Source organism: Carassius auratus, unplaced genomic scaffold (assembly GCF_003368295.1).
Source record: "Carassius auratus strain Wakin unplaced genomic scaffold, ASM336829v1 scaf_tig00214282, whole genome shotgun sequence".
Classification (NCBI taxonomy): Eukaryota; Metazoa; Chordata; class Actinopteri; order Cypriniformes; family Cyprinidae; genus Carassius; species Carassius auratus.
In genome coordinates, this window is record NW_020527593.1 from 451,035 (window position 1) to 468,708 (window position 17,674).

At 34.8% G+C, this 17,674-nt stretch overlaps 1 protein-coding gene across 1 annotated transcript in view; it reads right to left on the bottom strand.

The window, feature by feature from the left end:
- LOC113091748 (CUB and sushi domain-containing protein 2-like) overlaps positions 1–17,674 on the bottom strand; it is a 269,603-nt gene that overhangs the window by 232,700 nt on the left and 19,229 nt on the right. The gene's annotated exons all lie outside the window — the stretch shown is intronic.

The following is a 17,674-nucleotide window of genomic DNA, read 5'->3' on the forward strand; positions in this document are numbered from 1 at the left end:
ATATATATATATATATATATATATATATATATATATATATATATATATACACACACACACACACACACACACACACACACACACACACACACACACACACACACACACATATATATATATATATATATATATATATTTTTTTTTTATATATATATATATATTTTCCCCCTTTATCTTGGAAAAACTAAAGCATGCAAACAAAATATGTAATTGAACTATACATCATAATACTCTGAAACGCATGCATGCATTTATAAGCATATGTTCATAACCTTCATTAAGGCAATGTACTAATAACAGCAACAGTGTGGAGTAATCTGTAGTGTACTGTACGAATGCATCCTGGAGGCTGTTTTTATTTTTATTGGGTGGATTAGAGCAAATCTGAGCCTTCAGGTGCCAGGTATGCTCGATAACTGCACAAATGTGCTTGCATTTCCCCACAGCACCACTATGACCCATATAGTCCTCCAGGGTGTCAGCAGAGCAGGATGTTAAACTGTGTGATGCAGGTTTAGCTACAGGCATCGCTCTGAGCGTTCATGTTCCAGGGCTCACGTCAGTTTGCCATTTCAGTCAGATCCCAGAGCTGTCATGTAATCTCCATCAGCCTGAACATACTGACTGGTCACCGGCTGCAGCCCAAATCATTTTAGTTTATTTTAAGAGTAATTTTATGCAAAATGTGATATTTGCAGAGTTATTAGGTCATGTTTTCTCCCTTTTTTTCCAAACCACGACAAGCACCCGTCTCCCATTTTTACAGAATGCGATTATATACACTCAACAAATCACAGCGCACCATTCCACGCACTATAAACAGTAACAACCAATCACAGAGCACCATTCCACACATTCTAGACAGTAATGGCGGCACTTCGAATACACTCCGCATTAGTTTTACTCCTCTACTTTGTACTTTGTGATCAACAATCAAACGCTGCATGATAAATTGCATGTGAGTGTAATACGCATCTCGTCAGTAAAGACAGTTCTGTGATTAATATTATCAGTAAATCTCCATAACGTGCTTTTAGATGGAGCCACATTTAATACAGAACAGTAAATAACTGAGCTACGCTATATCGCGTCCATGAGAAGAATCACATCTGATTATGAACGTGATATTGCGTAACTTGTCAGTATTAGGGTTTTTATTCATATCATTTATGTTTTTGTTGATAAAGCACATAGCACTAGTCAACTAAATAAATGTAGCATGGCAAAGATGAATGCACTTTTGGAAGCTGAATGTAAGGGAAATATCATTGTGGAATTTCTATGGTCAAATGTGATGTAGTTCATCATCTTGTTCACAATTAAATTTTCTTTTATTGCTGTAATTAATTTATAGCATTAACAAGATGACCCGTTGAATTCATTTTGGGAGCGATGATAGTTGGATGTATTTTTAGTCCAGTGCCTGTATATAAGTACTGATTATGATATAATATAATTAGTATTGACCAAACTCTTCATATATTCAATTTTTTTTGTTTTTTACTTTTATTGCAACATTTTTTTTTTTTTTTTTTTTATAGTTTGCTTTTTATAGTTTACTTTTTATGAATATAAAGTCAAGTAAAACAGCATCCATCAAAGAATCCTTACTTTTTTTTTTTAATAAACACGTTTCTACAAATACATAAAATATACTAAAATAGAAAATAATTTTACAATATTACCGTTTTACTGCATTTTTCATCAAATAATACAGCTGTGCTGTGCATGAGAGATTTTAAACAACATTTTACAAATCTTACCACTTAACAGTAGTGTATATAAAGCTTTAAAAATGTAATAGACATTTTTTGCACTTTCTCAGGGAATTCCAAAACCAAGTTCATAAGTTATTTTGAACATGAAACACAAAGTAGCGTATACTTTTCTAAGAATGATTATGCAGCACTTGTTCAATGTTGGGGTTAACTATTCCATTATAATAGAATGCAATTTTGTGCTTCTTGGTTTGCCTCTGAAAAGACTCTTGACACTGTCAAAACATAAAATACACAAAGACTTTTCCTATTTTCAAACCAAACAGAAGATCATCAGTGAAGTTCACCTCCAGGCCAAGAAGGTGAGAAAGATGCACTAGCTTGAGACCGCAACACATGAACTAAAGATTGCCCAAATAAGACTGGTCTGGGCAGGAAGCGGTGGAGAGTGCTGAGGCCAGAGGTGGCCTCCATTAGGAATCATTTCCACATGGATGAGTACTACAACATCCAGTCCAGATTCTCCATTAGAAAAAGGAGCAGTTCCCTCTCCAATTATCCCAGGTGCTCCATTGGGAAGAGATTATAAGGATACTGGAGAAGGAAGAGGGAAGATAAAATTGCAAAACTGGAGAAGGAGAACAGGTGGTGGTTTACAGAGTTCACTGAAGAGAGAGGAAAGAAAGATTGGACTTTGAAGTCTCTGTATGTGCTTCAATGTTTTTCTGTTTGTGTGTGTTTGTGTGTGTGTGTGTGTGTGTGCAGTCTGTATTTGCATGCACTCTGCTGATAATAGAAGTGTGTGAATATTTGCATTCATGTCGTTTAACGGGAGTACCAGCATGAGTGTGTGCTCAAAATGTGCGTGTGTGTGTTATGAAGCGGGTGTCACTGTAGAAATTCTCCTGATTAAAGCCATCTGTAAACACCCCACCCACCCTCCTCCAGCCTTCAGGAGCTCCAAGCACAGGCTGATTTACTGAGTCCTGCACTGCTTCATAATAAAATGTGATTAAATGGAATGTCAGGCCGTGAATAATGAACCTTGCTGTCCAACCACTGTCACCACACATCAGAGAGCTACCAGTGTATGGTGTCCGGCACCACATCTCTCAGCACTAAACTATAACAGGGGTTAACATTAAAATGAGCACATTATCATGAGTGGGACTATAAACTTCAGATATGGACTTACAGTATAACACCAATAATCATGGAAGCGGTTACTGTATCTGCACAACCTCTTTTAAGGATACAAAAGGCAAGCATACCAATGTGAACTGCATGTAGTCCAAAAGATCATGACAAAAATATATATAATTCTCACCTAGACTCTAATTTTCTCTACAGCATATGGACAAGGCTGATAGAACAAACAGTAAAAAATAACATTGTGAAATGTTAATACAGTTTATTTAAATAAAATTTCTGTTTTAATATATTTTCAATATTTACATTTTTTGCTTTGGTTGAAAATCAGAATTACCTATTTTTTGTTCTCAATATGTGAAATGTTTGTGTTATTTAGTGTTTTTTTTTTTTTTTTTTTTTTTTTTTTAAACTGACATTTATTCAGGATTCTTTGACCATTTAGTTTAAAAAAAAATACTATATATATATATATATATATATATATAGTGAAAACCATTCACAACATTATAATGTATTTGATCACTTTTAATACCACTTTACTGAACAAAAGTAATAATTCCTAAAAAAAAAAAAAAAAAAAAAAACTGACCAAAATGTGCTCAACAGAGTTTGGATTTCCACAAACACAATATAAGACATTTTTTTTTTTATATAAACCCTTTGAAATTTTTGTTAAATTAAAAAAAAAAAAAAAAAAAAAAAAAAGTAGGGAACAAAAATTAGAGACACATTTTCCGTTTCAAACTGTTAGATGGAGCAAAACTGGATGTAACAAAGTGCTAGGGTGGAATGACAAATGTGACCAAATCCACCTGTTTATTTAAAAAAAAAAAAAGAAAAAAAAAAAAAAAAAAAAAAACACATTAACAGCTAACATCAAACTAAAGCAGACTGGTCTTACACTAATCTCATTCAAATGATAAAAATGGGAATCGCTGATGCAGCCATATTCCAGCAGGAGAACAACACCCTGGAGAGAGGAAAGACAGAGAGGGGAAAACGGATGCAGGGGCAGGATTCTGTCAAGCAAGCAGAGAAGAAAATAAATAAATAAATTCTTAGGGGATAAAATAAAGAGAAAGAGCAAGGGTGAGTGAGGAATACGTCATGTGTGCATGCATCTATGAATCCTATGACATATTCCTGTGTAACTGGAATCTGAAGTGAATGATTCGGCTATACGTATGTGAAATGTCCATAAATATTTGAGGTCTTCTGTGCATTGTTCACCATGGATGGAGAGATCCTCATTCACAAAGTCCACCTGTAGGCCAGAGGTACAGTATGAGGTGAGGTGAACTGGATTGATGGCGTTCTCAGCACAAACTGCTGCATCCAAAACAATCACTGCCGTAACTCTTGTCTTCAAGGACTCGGAGCATTCCTGAGTGGCAGTAGTTATGCACCCACTGGAGCGCCTCGGAGTGGATAACATTCAGGGTAAAAGCCGTCCAATTATCCTCTCCTGCCATTATTTCCAACCTTCATAAACACATGCTTCTCCATTCCGCCTACCCACACACATTTCCACTCAAACACCTTTCGCCCAGCCACCAGAGCTATTTTTGCACCACTACCATGATGGGTGAATAGTGCAAGTCTGCCACGGCTCGTAATAAATACGATGAGTGGTTTTGTGCTTGAGACTGGATTACTGTAATGTGTCTGAATTAAGAGTACACACAGAGTGGAAAGCAAACACACACGTCAACTGAGGTCATATGCTGGAAACATCTGTGAGGAACTGCATTACCGTGACGTACGAGATTCTATCCACCCTTGCTTAAAGTCTTTTCAAATATAGAGCTTGATCTTCTTGTAGCTAATCAAAAAAATAAAAAATAAAAAAATAAATAACAAAATGTTTTTTTTTTTTTTTTTTTTTTTTTTTTTACCAGGTACCACTATGCTAAGCTAGTAAGCTAAGCTGACAGCATAATAACTGAAGACTAACTGAAAAAAGAAAGGGAAGTGTTTAATTTAATACATTTTGGCTTTGGTTATGCGAGTCATTTATTCTCATTCAAAAGTTAATTAATGTACTCTAAAGTGATTTTATATAATTTATGATCAGGCACAGAACATAGTTACCATTAATAAAGAAAATTTCTTTGAATCAGCCAGCGAAAAGTCTTTTGAGTCCAAAGGGGATAGGATGTTTCAGGACTACAGGCATTCTAAGACATAAATCACATTTGGGAGAACCCAAAATGGAAGACCTCCTTTTGATCTCTTGTTATGTGAAGAAGCATTGGCTGCATTATAGTGTATAGCGAAAGATATCTAGAAAAGTCTAGAAAAGGCCATGCCTCGTTAGTCTGTTTGGTACGGTTCAGATCATGTCAGCACAAACAATGCCAGCACTTATTGCACCTACTGGTTTCAAATATTGTTGAACGTCTGAGTTATGGTGTCCAGTCTGTCTTAATTGTCTAAATAATTATAATTTAAACCTTAAGAATATAGTAATAGTTAAAAAGCTTTGGCATTAATACCTTTATAATACATACAGGAAAACCTGAGATGAATTCAGATCAATCTCAAAGTCAGTAGCTTGGCTCGCACATTAATTATGTACATTTTACTTTAATTATCAACTCATAAGCAAGCATGCAATTACATACATATATGCATACACACTTAAATGTGTAAGAAATATAAAAAAGCTAATTAAAAATAAATTAAAATAAAATAATTGGGGTGGGGGGAAATATTTGATACAGTATAGTATCACAATATTTACCTTGGCAATACTGTATTGATACACGGACGCCAAGTATCGATCTTTTAGTATACTATATGGTAGAATGAAATACATTCCTTTACAATCTACAAGATGGTGGTGTTGAGATTTTTTTTTCTGGTGAAGTCATCCGAGTCACCTTCATCACGGACTAAGTTAGTAAAATAAAGATGTCGGCATCGCACAAAAGTTATCAGTAAAAGCCCCATCAGCATTTAAATCGGATGTATGGACTTACATGAAAACAAGCCCGCGATGTAGTAGTGACGCACCGCATTTTCAGCATCTGAAAATGATCTCTTACTTTTGGCTGAAAACTGAAAAGCAATTTTCGGCCGAAAGAGAAAAACGTCCGAGAATGCAAGCAGAAAATATATAAACCACATTTAAAAATAATAATATATGGCAAGCCGTGCCTGAACCGGCAGTGCTTATCGTTTCACTCTCCTCGTCAGTGCAAGGTTTGATGCTCGGCCCAATATTCTGCTCTGAATGTGCTTCCTGCTCGTGTTCACTCATGCTCACCAGAAAGCAAAGTTTGCTCAACTCACGCGCCGACAGAAAACTTATATGCAGTATACTAGCTCCTGTTTGCAGTAGCGCTACTGTGCTGTAACATGATGTAGGCTAGTTCAGGTGTACTGGGCAATGCTGGTAATTTAAAAATTCTTACAAAATTGCTTTACATTGTTTAATAAAATAATAAATTATCATTAAAAACATTTTGGGTTTTTGGCCAAGTGCATCCAGAATTTTAAGTGCATCCCTAGATGTACTGTAAGACTACATGTTTTACTTAATTTAAATTTGACAGTAATTTACTTTCAAAAGCCCCAATTGCTGAAGGGTCTGCGCAACTTTTTTGTAAAAATTTATGTTGTACTGTTATATCACAGTATACCATAGAATATCGCAATATATTTAAAATTGCAATAAAAAAAAGAGCCACAAACTAAATGTGACCCTGTAATAGCCAAATAAATAAAAAAAAAAAATTAAAAATAAAACTTGTATGGGTCAAAAATATATTATGCAACAAAACTTTAGGATATTAAGTAAGGATCATGTTCCATGAAGATATTTTGTAAATGTCTTACCATAAATATATCAAAACTAAGTTTTCTATAAGTAATATGCATTGCTAAGAAGAGGTGATTTTCTCAATATTTTTGCACCCACAGATTCCAGATTTTCAAATAGTTGTATCTCGACCAAATATTGTCAGATCCCAACAAACCATACATCGATGGAGATCAGAAGATGTATAAATCTCAATTTTGAAAAATTTACCCTGGACCAGAGTAAAGGCACTTCAATTAATGAACAAGAAGTTCCATACTCAACAGACTTCCTGTGCTGTTCATCTGTCTCCTCAGTACAAAAATGCAGATGCACTTGGAGCACAAAGAGCTCTTCCTGTTTTATTAATTTCTAATTTCAATCTACAGCATTACTCCTTTTCTCGAACAATTATCAGTTATTTATGTTTAACCAAGTCATTTGTCCTGAGGCTCAGTCGGAGATATTGGTGTGACATCTCAGCTGCGTGCTTTTTTGAGTTCTGTCTTTCAAATGCTACTTCATTTCAGACTTTAAATACATTGTTAAACTATTAAAAAACAGATTTTCTTTTTTTTTTGGGGGGGGGGGGGGAGGGGGATAAAAGCACAGATACCAAGGCCGATATATTGGCCTTGGATATATTTTTCAAATATTGGCATCGGCCGATATTTTTTTCTGCTTGACAGATGTGTTCGAGATCAGATAGAACGGCTAAACAAAGGACTCATTTGCTGTCAGCATTAAGCAAATACAATTTAAGTCATATAATTTAAACAAATCTTTGAATGACTAATGAACATTTAATTTCACAAACCTTGCAAACTTAGACAAATCCAGCTGTGAGATCTTGTGAAGTGTGCATTTTTATTCAGCATGATCCTGTTTTCTTTTTAACATGTGATTTCAAATTATGCTGTGCTCTATGCATTTGCCCACTGTCAAACGCATTTGCCCCCCCCCCCCCCCCCCCCCCCCTTTCCAAGATATCAGCAAAACCACTGTGAGACACCATGTCAGTAGAAAGAGGGAGAGGACATAATAATAATAATAATAATAATAATAATAATAATAATAATAATAATAATAGAGAGAATATAATACTATAATAATAATAAGGTGCAAATACTGAAGGGGAATGAAGTTCAAAGAGAAGAAAAATAGTAGCATGGGCTGAATTATTTAGAGTGGAGAAGCAGTGATATAATACTGTGCTGATCAAGCAGAGAAATTTTAGGTGGCATAAAAAGCCTGGGGAAAAAAGAAGGATGAGTTATCGATGGGTGAGCACAGTGGCAAAACTCATCACTAAGGGATAAATGGTCCTAACATTGCAGCTAATGACAAACTGCACTCCCCCATCACACACCCTGCTCTGGGCACTTGTCATAAATATGCACACAACACTACATCGAATAACCTTTGTGACCAAAATACTCACAGTCCCAACTTTTTTTTTCCTTTATGGTCCCTATTGCATACATCAAGTGTTCCCAAACAACCCTTTCCCTTGCTAGGCCTCTTATACCCTACACAGACTGCAAACTGCAAAATGAAATTCCAGGACTTTCAAGGACTTTTCAAGTGCTACTTTTTTTGGTTTTCAAGGACTAAAATCAGGGGGTCTCACTTATCAAACAATATTGTTATTATCTTTCTAATTCTAATAAACCAATAAAGCAAAATGGCACAGGTAAAGTGCAGCAAAAAAGCATGCAGCAACTGTGACAACTTTATTATTCTAAAGGATATTATGGCAAAATGATTGCTTTCCTTATTCAAACTGATATTTTTTTCATGAATATGATTGACTTAAAGAAATGAAAGCTTTCGAAATTATGAGCTTTATCACCACTTATTAACACTACGGTCATACACTTAGCTCATGAGATATACAGATATTTGGTTCACTAGAATGAGACAATATTTTTAAACTATTTTAAAGTGTTGTTTATTTAGTAAATATTTGTCTTTTAATCACACAAATAAAAACAATACAGTTGCATTTTGAAATATTTTAACTAATCTAGGACTGTATCTAATGATTATTTTGATAATTGAGTAATACAAATAGACCTAAGTGAAAAAAAAACAGGCTTTAGTGTGACTACTTATATCTAAACTAACGATGAGATAATTATAATTGGTTCAAATAAAGTATCAAAACCAAGTAATTACATTGGTTTATTAAAAAACCCTGATAAAATAGGCCTAATACTGTAAAATATCTACACAAAATATGAACATAACCAACATAAGATTATTATGTATTATAGAAAACAGCTGCAGAGGGTGCCAATGGCCTGGCAATTTATAATTTTACAACATGATCCAAGGATGTTAAATCCATGTAGTTTTGATATTTGTCCACATGCAAACTTTTTGAACTTTGAACTTTTATTTTGACATCGCGATGTACAACAGATCGTTGATGAACTCTACTGTGTTGGCACAGGTTTGTAAATGATTTACGTTTCAAATCTAGCGAGTTATCCCAGATAGATGTTAACCAACACAAACTCACAGTATATGCAGAGGAAGAATTTGTGTCCCGAGCTGCTGAGATGGAGATGTGCTCCACACTTGTAAATGATAACAGTGCAGCACAAACACATCAAACTTTATATGCTTTAAATGAAACACAAACGAACAGCACATGCAATAAAAGACTGACCAATATAATGCAAGTTTTACCACAAACACAACTTATACTAATATTGCGAGACCACTTTTCACATCAAGGAGAGTAATATCGTGAGATTTCGTGTGCTGCTAAAAGACACACAATATCAGACACACTGCATTGTTAATTTTGCATAAAAGATATTGTTTTATCAAGGAAAAGAGATAGCACTTATTTCATATATACACTGGCCTTTAAAAATTCAAGTACTTTTCAAGTGCCTTCTCAAAAATATGGCTGTTTTCAAGGGTTTTCCAAGACTTAGATTTCAAAAAGTCAAATTCAAGTACTTCAAGCACTTTAAGCACCTTGTACGAGCCTTGCCTACATATATTAGCACACATGCTCTACACAAAGACATCAAAACGAAATATATGGAAAAATACATGAAATCAGTCTCAATATCTTCGACAAATATACATACATCAATCCTCAACTGCGTGCAAGTTTTATATTTGTGTTGTTCCTAACAATGCCCTTCAGCCATGATTCATTCACGATGCAGCACAGGCTTGAGTCCCTTATTGCTTTAATAAAACGGTTACCACACAATAATACAATGTATATATATATATATATATATATATATATATATATATATAAATAGACATACACACACACACACACACACACACACACACACACACACCCACACACACCCACATATATATTAAAACCATTAATATTACTTTTTTTATAAGTTCGTTAAATGCTGTCCTTCCACTAAAAAATTTTTTACTGACAACAACATTACATGGCAAGAGAATGTTCCAAACATGCAAAAAACAGAGAATATGAGCTCTTATCATTTGCTGTATATCATCCACCATATATGATATTTTCTCACACACATACATCTGCTTATCTCTCAGCATGGGAAAACAAACAGTTAATTCTGCCGAAATATATAATAAAATAAATGTATTGATTACTTATGTTGCTAAGTGTGTTGCTCAGTGATACACAGAACGTTGGGCGAGCGGTCATAGCCGTGCTGTATCATGAATAAAACAGTTAAAATAAAGCATAACACTGCTTACATGGGGTAAAACACTGAGGTATTATCCATGTAAAACCCATTGCTATACATATATAATACAAACAACAGTACCTTATAATTTGAATGATTCTTTGAAGGTTGTATCTTGACACGGCCAACCTTTTGAAACAACCAATTCTGATCAATTCCAGTCAGCATGAAAGGAACATTCATCCAATCATTTTTTTTCCTTTATTCTTATTTCATTTAAATGCATGTTATTGATCTTAACGATTCTTAAATCTTGGTTCAATCATGCTTTTTTAATTTATTATTATTTATTGATTTATTTATTTGACCTTGTAATTAACTCTGGTGCCATATGTCGAACTTTCTCCAATAATTTTGTCAGTTTAAACCATTCAGATATGCCTCCATCCAATCCACAACCAATAGATTGAACAAAGAACACACCTTTTTTTTCTTCTTCTTCTTTTCAGTCAACCATTTCACTCAGATGCGCATCACGACATGGAAGAAATAATCTGTTGCTACTTCTATTAAACTTAATTTTAAAACACTTTCCCTAGTTGTCTTTGTTCTCTGGGATATTTTCTTTGTTTCCACTTTCACGTTTTTGCTTCTCTTCTTAGTTGGCGATCATTTTTTCCTACTTGTTCCTCTTTCATCTCTTTATTCCCTCCCTCTCTCTCTTACTTACTCGCTCGGCCCTACAGACTCACAGATTAATTATTCAGATGCTATCTTCATTGCCAAATCCTGAGTTAGGAAGGAGACTATGAGCTTCAGCCACTTCCAAATCCTGACTCTTTCAAAAAGCATTCAGGCAGAATTGCATTATTTGTACATCAGTTTATTTTATTGTTCTTTCATCCACACGGTCTCCCGGAGCAGTGTGTCTAAATTCTAATAAACTCCAAAACAAGGTTTAGCCGCTGATTTGATTAGATGCAAAAGGGCATCGGGAACACATTGACCGCTGCTGAGAGACTCCCTCAATCTCACTTTCATGCTCCGTTTCATTCTCTTTTTATCTCTCTCCGTCTCTCTTTCTGTTCCCCATTACCTTTCCTCTCAGCCTGACTATGTATGGCCCTGTCGCTATTTGTCTTTGTCTCTCTATCCTCCCTCTTCTCATGGTCTGCACTATTTTTTGCTGCTCACAGACAAGTGGAAAACAATCGGTCACTCATGGAGCTTACGGGAGCACTACGTACAGCTAGAAGATCCATGCATCCACTCCAATAGGTGGACCTTGGCGGATGTGTTCTACAGAGGTGTCGGGCACCTTCACATTTACTTTCTTAGAGGAGATGAACCCTTCACCGCCATGCTGACTCACCACTACAATATGACACGCAATTTAATTAAAGGAGATAATTGAAGCAACTTCCTCCTAGCTCTTAACGAGCTTGAAAAGTCATCCTATATTCACTCCCTCCCCCAATACTCTTCTCCATCTCCTTGCCTTCACTGTATTGGTTTATCGACATCAAACTGCCGCTTTGTGCTACAGAAACAAAACAATACAGAACATTAAGCGGGATGAATGGACACTTAAGGTAAATGAGGGCATGAGATGTTTCAGTGAGTGTCGATACTATCTTAAATGGTTAAGCATAATTTCTTTCCACAACCAGCAGCTAGATAGATGGTTCATGTTGCCAGTTACTTGGTTATTTCAATTTTGTTCAATTCGATTCACTGCCCAATCCAACTTTGCTTAATTAGGTCATTCTAGCATACATTCGAAATTATCACACATTTCTTGTTATGGTCAATATAGAAGTTCTGCACTAATTTGTCCAAATGAATCACTAAATCATTAAAAAGAAAATTATGAGCGGAAAATGAGCAAGCAAAATGTACATCTAATACTAAACTAATATCTATTAGCGTATTAATATCTAATACCTCTTAATAATTGATATGGAAACAAGACATGAAACTGAGCCAATGTCCAATACTGACAATTTGATAAACAAATAAATATATAATAATATCTGATGATAACAGACATATTGTCTAATATTAACTGCTAAACTATTCATTTCTGATGAATAGCCTTTGACATTGTTTCTGACAACATACATTTACCACAAACAACTCGGAAGTAAACCTGACTCAATTAGCCTTGGTTTAAAAGTATGTTTCAGATTAATGGAAGCCAGACCAATAGAAAAGAGAATGCAGACAAACCAACCATATTTTGAGGACAATAAAAGTCCACCATAGAAAATGTTCTCTCTCGGGTAAACATACACTCTCATAATCTACTTCAAACCTCAATGAACTACAGACATCTTCTACAGTTGTCTCATTATGAAGAAACCAGATCAGTTAGACTCATTATCACTTTTTCTCTTGGGAATTGCTTTCGTCACTTTTGAGGAGGTGCAAGCTTAATTTGTTAATGCATTTCACACTTGTGGGGTATACTGATGAGAGCGGGGATTGAGGGGTGTATTAGAGGAATGAATAAAGAGAGAAAATAACAAATCACAGAAAGACTGGGGAGAAGCGACAACATGCCTTGGCTCATCATAAGCTGCAAGTAAATGCCATTCAGACTTGTGGCATATGGCCATACTTGACTCATACATTGTCTATGAATACTGATTCCAGTGAACAATTGAACCTCTTGTGATATTCCTCATAAAAAAAAAGATGGTTATGTCAGGTTTCTAATTGACGGCATGTCTAATTAAATTATTTTAGGTTAATAGCTGTTGTCTTTTATCCCTAACAAGAAGCTAATTCAAATGAAGTACTTCCAAGTTTTTAATACTATGAGAAACAAATTCTGCCAAGCGTCTCACAACATTTAATACCACCATGCTATATTTTCATAATCATCTCTGTAACTCATTTCCCTATTCCCACCACAGAACTTCCACACAAACGAAAACTTGGCTCATCTATGGAAATGTTATCTTTTTTTACTCATTGTCACATCAATCAGCTAGCTGACATTATAGTCACAAACATGACCTCTTCACCTCTTATCAGACTAGGTATTACTCTGCTCCAGGCTGGAATGATACTGAACTGTATAATTGAGGAGGGAAAAAAGACAGAATAAAGTTGTTTCTTCCATTTATGGTTCTGCCGATATTACAGCCAACAATAAGTGCTGAGATTTCCATTGAGTACCTGAGGCTGGTGAGGAATAAATCACTGAATAGGGGATGGGAGAAAAGCCAGACACCCAACAGTTTCTGCTCAATGGATATGGCCAATCTAACTTTTTTTTCTGTGCTTTTCATTATGTTCTTTATATGCAAAATACCATAATCCCAGCACATTTCCACATTACTGAATTATACAGGCAAGTTTTGATTCCGATTTTCATTGTGTAAAGCACGAGGTCACCACTTTCTGACACCATTTCACTGCTAAAACTTGTAATTGTGAGTTTAAACCTTGAATACATATATTTTTTCTTCTTTAGCAATTGATTGAAAAATAAAGTACATTTCCCAGAAATATCAGCCTATGTGTAAAACATTGTTTGAAACATTGTTGAAAAGCATGTTCAGAATGTGGTCAGTATTTCTCTATATTACTCACAAAATGTCCAGATAAAATACTACCAAATTATATTGACCACAGATTTATGACTTTAGAACGAGTCAGAGAACTGCTCTGAACTTACTGAAGGTACATACACTGTAGGCCTTCATATACTTCACAGGGGTTAAATGTGGTTTGGGAATATCGCAAGTTCATGAATCTTTTAAAAGTTCTTCTGAGATGAACAAAGTGGAGTTTAACTTGTGGGCCACCAAACATGCATTTTCAAGATACCTTTACAAAGGCTCAATTAAGTGTTGAATTGCTGGCTCTGAGATGAATGTATGCAAAAATCTGCCTCCTAGATTGCTTTCAAAAAATCCAAAGTCAAATCTTACTTGCACGTAATCATAAGATATACACTTTATCACAATGGTGAAGCCTTAGTTATTGCAGTGTGATTGCTTCTAAATCTGCAATTTATGCTGACATATAAATTTGAACTTTTGACTTCATAGCATTCTTTACATAAAGCGCCTTAGAATGAAGAACTGCAGAGGGACTAATATGCATTCACTTCTTAGTCTGCACTGACAGCAAATAATGCAGCTGAACTTCAGACTTAACCAAACAGAGCACACAATGTTCAATCACACTATGAATAATTAATTATAGCATGACTCCCCTGAAAACACCCTGTTAAATCAGGGAACAAACGCATCATAATATAACCTTCATTAAGGAGCACGGCATAGCATCTGTTCTTTCGAATAAGTTAATTATTTATGCAGGCCAATTTTTCCCTCTGATTCTAACATTTGACTAATAAGCAATCGTGACACAAACATTAAACTTCAAAAGCATAGCACTTACCTGCATCATTTTACAATCCTTGCTCAGAAGTTTATAATCTATACACATTTTTGCATATGAGACTGAACACTATGTTACAGTAAAAAAAACAATTACCGAACATTGAAGCCATATCGAATTGTATCTCCCATGACTGAAATGACACATGACACAAGAATAATATTTTTTACTAGTGGAACTGTAATTCCTGATATCAAAAGTAGCTATTGTTGTTAGTAAAAACCCAATTCTTGATACCAAAATATTAACATTTTAACTAATTAAAACTGAATTAGATATCAAGAATTCATATCCTGCGAATGAATAAAAGTCAAATTGGCTTGCCAAATTCATGAAGCTGTTGTTCTTACGGAGACCACACAGTAGTAGATTTTCAGGTTTTACAACATTTTGGGGACATGTGGTTCGTAGAAACATCTCGAAACCTGACAAACACACAAAGGTGAGCACCAAAAGCACCTCTGAGCTCATCATCATCATCTCATTCCCTTCCTCGAGTGCACTAATAGAGGTCTGAGTGTTTCTCTGGTGATCGTTTCAAACGAGAGCATTAGCCCACGAGCTCCAGCATCCAACAGCAGCTTGTATTCATATACTGCTCTAATCAGCTCCTTCAAATGCCATTAAGGACAAAATAACTTACAATGTTACACAAGCTAATATTTTAAGCTGAATATTTTAATGAAATGTGTTTGAATTTTTAAGTGGCAGGAACTGCACTGAAAGCTAAGTTAACCTGCTGCAGGTAAGGGTTTATGTAGAATTTAATCTGGCAAGTAGCAATTATTGACGATGAACACAGCAGACAGCACATCACATTAGTGTTTTCACGATAAATTAAGTGAAAGTGTGAAAGAATCCAGTAAGGTACATATTTTCTTTTATATGGAGCCGATCCAAAAATGATATCAAATGTTGAGTGCATTGCTTACATGCTCTGCAACAAATGCTGCCAGTTTTGGTTGAATCTCAGTGCAGAAGGATGAGGATGGCAGAGTCAGATTTAATGGGATTGGTCAGAGGCCTGCTCTTTCATAAAAGCTGGCTGAGGAGCCACCCATATATCAAGAGGAAGCACGGCCATGGAGTTAAACAAATAAATAAGAACAATTAAACAAAGTGGCCACCACTCCTCACCTGGCACAACGTAAGTCCCATCCACTCCATCTGCATGAATTGATGAATACAGGGAATAAAGACTTTTTTTGTTCTTTTTTTTTGCTTGTCACTTGTTCAAGGCACTTAGGTAAATAGCTTAAGCATAGAGCCCCCATCACCGTCCAAAAGCCTATATCAAGTTTCCCAGAAAACATGCCCTTACAAAACCACTTTTGAGTGTCTATTTTTACCTTTGCTGTCATCTAAAAGACTATTCACCTCAAGGACAATAAACAAATAACAATACATTTTTAATACTTATTCTAATTCTGTGAGAATAATAAACTCCACATCTGCTGTATAACAATACTGATACAGAGGAATGCTACTTTCAGAATGTTCCTATTCTACCTGATGAACGATAAAAATACTGACATAAATACTTTAGAGGTATTATAATGAACAAATGCTAGCATCTGTTTCTGTGGCTGCAAATGTTTATAATTATTAGAGTTTCATAGGTTTTTATAGCTATCTTTCTTGGTGTGAATGGGCCTTAACCACAAATGTATAATTTGAGTTTGTTAACATACACTAATAATTTAATGTTAAAACTATTTAAATGTATCTAAGATCAAATGTAATGCATAAATTCATGTTTGTAGCATCTAAATTTGATTTCATTTTTTTTTTTTTTTTACAATTTATCTTAACCTATTTTGTTGAAATAGCACAAAACTGTAATATCAGCAATCTACTAATATGAAATAATCTGTCTGAAAGCAGTAGGTAAGTAATTTGATTATACTTTAGAGTTATGAATGTGTGAGCAGTGCACGGAATGAATAGTTAATGGGATAGTTCACTCTAAAATAAAAATTCTGTCATTTACTCACCCTCATGACATTTCATGCAAGACTATTTCTTCTGTGGAACACGAAAGAAGATATTTTCAAGAATGATGAAACCAATCAGTTTTGGTTTCAACACTTCCAATGTATGCTATATATATATATATATATATATATATATATATATATATATATATATATATATATATATATATATATATATATATATATATATATATATATATATATATATATATATATATATATATAAACTTATTTTATGTTCCACATAAGAAAGAAAGATGGAATGACATGAGGGTGAGTAATTGATATGAATATTTTCAGTCTGGGGTGAACTATCCCTTTAAAAGAGGCTGTAGTTGGAAAACCTGTGTAAGCTGATGGGACTAAGCAAAAGCTCAGTTTCTGTCTCATATGGAGGGTAAATGTTTTAGCTCAATCCTGCTCCTGGAGATCAGGCTTCCTGCAGAGTTCAGTTTCACTTTTACTAAACACCTGAACCAGTTAATAATGGTCTTCCCTCACATAAAAAAAAAAAAAAAAAACGCTGTTAGGAGCTCCAATTATACGAAGGGCAAATACTTGTGAGGAAACACCAACATGGTATATATATTTATATATTTAAAGTGCCCCCCAGATGCCTCCACAACAGCAGCAGTTGCACAGCAAAACAATTAGGGTGATAGTTACTGAATTCTTTACCTCTTTACCTGCATGTCAAGGATGTCAGCTGACTGGTTAATGCATTTCCAGAAATAATATCTAATATCAGATATTGCATTACCCTTAAATGGTTTCATGTGTTAACAGGTTATTCCAGCCCAATCTGGGTGTTAAAAAATGCAGTGCAGTGTTGTATTTGTTAGCTAACCGCTAAATATCGCTTTTTGGTTGGATTCAAAAATGTACTAAATGCGATCTGTTTAATTACATAATTTACAAAAACTTCAAACAAAAATGGAG